Here is a 5687-nt window from a genome sequence, read left to right as displayed (position 1 = left end):
ATTGGAATGGTTGGAGCCTAAGCGCCCACCTGTCCAATCTTCCCGATGGACTTTCGATTAAGATCATGACCGTACTGGTGCCTTAGTTAGAATCTCTTTCAGGCTATCGAATGACTTTTGGTGGCTTTCCTCCCATTCGAATTTCTTTCCTTTCTTGATTAGATCCTGAAGGGCGGCCGCCTGTTCCGTGAACTTGGGTATGAATCGCCGGTACCACGATGTCATTCCTAGAAAACTGTGCACTTTCTTTGTTGTCTTTGGGGCGGACAGTTCTTGGATTGCTGCGACCTTCTCTGTCTGTTCTGATCCTACAGTCGCTCACTACGTGTCCTCTGACAAAAGTGACACTTCTCCGAGTTGATCCTCAAGTTTGCTTTCTGTAACCTTCTAAACACCTCTTGTAGTTTCTCCAAGTGTGCTCTTTTGCTGCGGCCAACGACAACAACATCATCTAGGTACGCGAATGCCAACGGCTCCATCTCCGGACCTATTATTGTGTCCAATGCCCTTTGGAAAGTTGCTGGTGCCGTTGTCAGACCGAATGGCATAACTTTCCATTGCAACAGCCCCCGTCCTGGTAGCGTAAATGCGGTGTATTGCTGACTATCCCTTTCCATGGGAATCTGCCAGTACCCTGTATTGTCCTTTCGCTGTATTGTCCCACCCTTATCCGGGCTATTATTTGGTACCCATCGCAGCTTAGCTAATTCTAGTCTTTCCGCCTGAGCCGCCAGCTTCATCTGCTCAGGCCCCTGGCGTTTTCCGGCCCTGCCCTGCAACATTCCGTTGTCCTTACACCGTTTCGTCCGCATACCCAGCAGAATAGCCTTGGAAACCACAGTTGCGAGCTGCATAACCCGTACCGCCACATCGCCTACTGAAATCTGGTCGTAGCTGTTGTTGTACCGGTTGTTAAACTTACGTCTGGCTCTCGGTTTATTCAATATCCTCCACCTCTTCCGCCAGTTCGAGGAACTCCGTCAGTGTATTGAACCCTGACCGCCTAGTATATAGTTTCACCTTGCTCCTATAATTTCTATATATGCGGTCGAGTTTTTCCTCTTCTGTGAGTCTGGTGAATTGCATTCGTTTTCTCAAACTCATTGCGTATTCCCTCACTGGTTCCGTTTCTCGTTGTCATAGCTGTGCGATCTGCATTTCCAGTTTTTTCTCGTGGTGGTGGTGGCAGGAAGTACTCCAGGAGCTCCGTTGTAAGTTTCTTCCCGGTGTCTATCTTGCTTGGTGTTGTATTTCACCAGTCGATCGCAGCTTCTTCTAGAATAAACGGCATTGTTTGTACGAGCTGATCTTTTTGAATTCCGTATCCGGTCGCCCACCGTTCCATTTTGTTCAAAAATTCTAGTGGGTTGCTTGTTCCTTGATATCTGATACCCCAGCTCCGCACCCGGTCCACGCTTTCTGTGTTCACTTTTTTCTCCATTTTTTTTGTCTTTTTCCGTATCCATCTCTACTTTTTGTGTTTCGGCCTTAGTTATTACTAGTACTGGTGGTCTGTGTTCTGGGTTTTTGTCCCTTCTATGCTTCGCTATTAGTTCCGTTATTGTCTGTTTAACTTCCTCTTTATGACCTGGTCGCAGCTGTTGCTGTACCGGTTGGTAAACTTGCGCCTGGCTCTCGGTTGATTCAATATCCTTCACCTCTTCCGCCAGTTCGAGCAACTCCGTTAGTGTTTTGAACCCTGACCGCCTAGTATACAGTTTCACCTTCTCCTACAATTTCTATATATGCGGTTGAATTTTTCCTTTTCCGTGAGTCTGGTGAATTGCATTGGTTTTCTCAAACTCATTGCGTATTCCCTCACTGGTTCCGTTTCTCGTTGTCGTAGCTGTGCGATCTGCGTTTCCAGTTTTTCCTCGTACCTTGGTGGCAGGAAGTACTCCAGGAGCTCTGTTGTAAGATTCTTCTAGGTGTCTATCTTGCCTGGTGTTGTATTTCACCAGTCGATCGCAGCTTCTTCTAGAATAAACGGCATTGTTTGTACAAGCTGGTCTTTTTGAATTCCGTATCCGGTCGCCCACCGTTCCATTTTGTTCAGAAATTCTAGTGGATTGCTTGTTCCTTGATATCTGATACCCCAGCTCCGCACCCGGTCCACGCTTTCTGTGTTCACTTTTTTCTCCATTTTTGTGTCTTTTTCCGTATCAATCTCTACCTTTTGTGTTTCGTTCTTAGTTATTACTTGTACTGGTGGTATCTGTCCTGGGTTTTTGTCCCTTCTATGGTTCGCTATTAGTTCCGTTAGTCTCTGTTTAACTTCCTCTCTATGATCGACCCTTTTCGAGAAGGTCGTCTTAACTCCTCGTTCGATCCTGACGTGTCTATTCCGAACTCGGACGATCTGTCAATGCTCGGGTAGCTCAAGGATGGCCAGGATTCGACTCAGACATTTATTTTTGTGCAGGTGTGGTTGCTAAAAGAAAGAGCCGACCCAATCCCAGGATAGAACGCACAGGGTATACTCGATACAGATATATATTGCTTTATTGGTCTGAGAATGGACAATGAGTCAAACGAGAGAGACGGTGACACGAAGCGCTCGACTACCCGTGCCGCAGGTGACTGTGGGCCCGAACTCGAGCGTGGGGTCCTGCGGAGAGGGATTCGGTCGGTGTGGATCACGACGTCGGGCGGACAGGGACTGCTCCTAGTGGCGGCAGGGGTGCATCGTGTCGCAGGCTTCGGGTATTTCGGGCGGGATGTTGGCCTCCCTCCGTCGACCTATGGGTGAGAATAATCCATAGGCCCTGAGGTCTCCCAGTTATGAGGAAGGTTTGAGAGGCTCTCAGGACTTCCAATGATGAAGAAAGGTTTGAGAGGCCCTGAGGTCTTCCAAGCCTGAAGAGATGTGTGAGAGGCCCTAAGGTCTTCCAAATATGGAGAGAAGTTTGAGAGGCCCTGAGGTCTTCCAAATACGTTCCCCTGCTGTTCCTTGGGGATTTCTTCTCCTTGATCCGCGCTGCTGCTGCACTTGTTTCGCTGATCGCCGGCGAAGACTGATGCTCATCGAAGCGGTGGTCCGCTTTATGTACCCGCTTCTCCTTTTTTATTTTCGCCGCATTAGTATGCCAACCCCTCGGTGGGCCAGTGTGCCCCTTCTTCTTGGATGTGGCGCGCGCGCATATTGTTTGAATTTGAAGTTTATGGGTTGTTTCTGAACTTTTATTTCATTATTATTGACTTCATTGTATTCCTTATCTATTATTATCGACTTCATTGTATTTCTCTAATTCTAATTTTATTGACTTCATTGTATTTTCTTATTCTATGTTCTTATATGTTATTGTGCGCATTAAGCGTCACAAAATGAGCTTCACAGTCAAGATCTTCCTTAGTAGCACGGACAATGGGATCGGCGCAATCCTTCCCCCCCCAAAACCGCCGAAGCAGCAAGGCGTCTCAAGGCGATCCAGTTGGGGTTTCTCATTAGGCGGAACAACCGCGCGCTACGATTTTAAAGCCTTGCCAATTGAGCGACTGCAGCCACAACGAGTCCTTTGAATTAGAGGAAATTAGAGGCAGAAGCTTGACTCGATGTTAAAGTTGGTATGAAGTTCAAGATCGCATTCTTATGTTTATTGAAAAACCATCTGTCTCGAAATTAGAGTATCAAGTATAGCTGGGAGCCCGAGTCGAGTACAACACAGCAAGGAACAAAGGTTCCTGAACGGTTTTTTTCTAACACAGTGGCAGTGACTAGGAGTACCAAATCTTTGCGTAAATCGTGTTTGATACAATTGGAATTTGCTGATGCGACAGTAAATGGAAATGGGAGCGGATGCGGTTCTGTAGCTTGGGTGGATCAGCGTTTCGGTGGCCGGTATTAAAGTGTCGACTAAACCTCCGGTTGTCGAGGGGGTTTCGGCGGGGGACCGCCGAGGGTAAATGCTGAGGCGGTAACTCCTCCCCCCCCAGACTGAACTACCGACCATAGCGGGGATATAGTTGCTGGAACGGGTGAAGCGATGGTGGGAGTGAAGGTGGCATGTGGCGTAATCTCTGGTGTAAAAATGGTCGTCTTCTTCGGGAAATAGGCCACGACCACTACTATTATTAATAGTACGCCAAGCATCGTGTAGGTCGTTGTTTTATGGATCGTGGTTCCCCATTGTATTTTGTTGATCTGTATTTTTGTTTCAAGATCCTCCATCCTTAACTCATGTATCCCCAATTCTTGGGTTGTTCTGTTTCTCTTAATTGTCATTATTCGAGGTATGTCCAACTTCAACTCTGCTGCGCCAAGCCTCTCCACCGCTTCGTACTGCACGTTGTTCACCATCGCCTTGCAATGGGTGAATTTAATTAACGCCGATCCGTTCAGCGTCCTCTCCAGTCCGCAACTCGTCTGTAGCTTGACGTTTTCCCCGTTGAATATAGCGATATATCCGGCCTCCGGTTCGAATATTGCTGTGGTGAATCCTGCATCCTTCGTTTCGCATTCCGCCTCCTTTCCACTAACCAGTCTTCTAATACATTTCTCATTAACCTGATTTACAATTTTATCATTCTTACACATGTATATGTTTCTTATAAACTGACATTTTTGTTTGTAATAAAGTATTTCATCTCCATGAATCGCCACATAATTTGGTGTTATGACAAATTCTGTGTTATTCATGGGAAGTGGGATAAGTCTACGCAATGAAAATGTTTCGTTTTTGAATATAGGCAACCTGATAGAAAATATTATGTCTGTGTTGTTCATTATGGCTCTCAATTCTAAAAACTCGTACATGTGCTCTTCCGACACCAATTGTATCCCCTGGTTTTCTAACTCGTGAACACACTTGTCCGTTTCCTGTCTATCGAATAAAAACCTGGAGACTACCCCTATCTTTGCCAACAAGAGGCTCTCGGCAAAATTCAATCCTGACATGTCTATTGTTAGCGAAATTCTATCAATGTACTCCAATCTGTAAATCCTTTTGTCCTCCTCTAAAAATGTCTTGCTTATGATGTTTCATAATTGTTGATGAAAGTGCTTACTCTACTCTGTTCTTCGTTAATGTACTTCGTTAGATTCTTGAACATTATATTAACCTTACTGCCTGTTTCTTCCTGCGTCCTTATGCTTTCCTTCAAATTCTCCTCTTCCTCTCGCATCTTCCTTATCTCTTCTTCCATCTTTTCTGCGTCATCCGCATCTAAATTCCCTGTTATAGCTTTAACCACTGAGCCCAGACCATTTATCAATCCTCTAGCCCTTCTGTGCTTGGGACATATATTTTCCAATCTGGTCTTTATCATTTGCAGCTTGTTCTGCAGTGATTTGACCAGATCTCTGGTTTCAGCTTCTCTTGCAGCTTCCCGCAATGTACTTTCCATCCCCTCTACTATATCTTTATATTCTTGCAACCTTACGATGTGGACAAAAGTCTCGTGCGTCTGGACTACCCTTGCCACTCCTAGTTGTATTTGGGCCAATGGTTCATTCCCCCTCAAGGGAATTACCTCGAGTCCGCTCTCCTCGGCCACGGCGATTGACCACCTGGAATTAATATCATTCGTTTGGTTTATTAATTCGTCGGATTTTTTCTTTGTGTATTTTCTGTGGTTTCGCTGTCGTTATGGTTAGAACATTGTCCTCCACCACCTTGTGTTTTGAGAACCTGGAAGTGAGTTTATCTCTTCTGTTCTCCTTCCTAAATATTGTATTCCCCACTTGAATT

This window comes from Drosophila teissieri, unplaced genomic scaffold, assembly GCF_016746235.2.
Source record: "Drosophila teissieri strain GT53w unplaced genomic scaffold, Prin_Dtei_1.1 Segkk126_quiver_pilon_scaf, whole genome shotgun sequence".
In the NCBI taxonomy this organism is placed as follows: domain Eukaryota; kingdom Metazoa; phylum Arthropoda; class Insecta; order Diptera; family Drosophilidae; genus Drosophila; species Drosophila teissieri.
Note: the sequence above shows the minus strand (reverse complement) of the source record.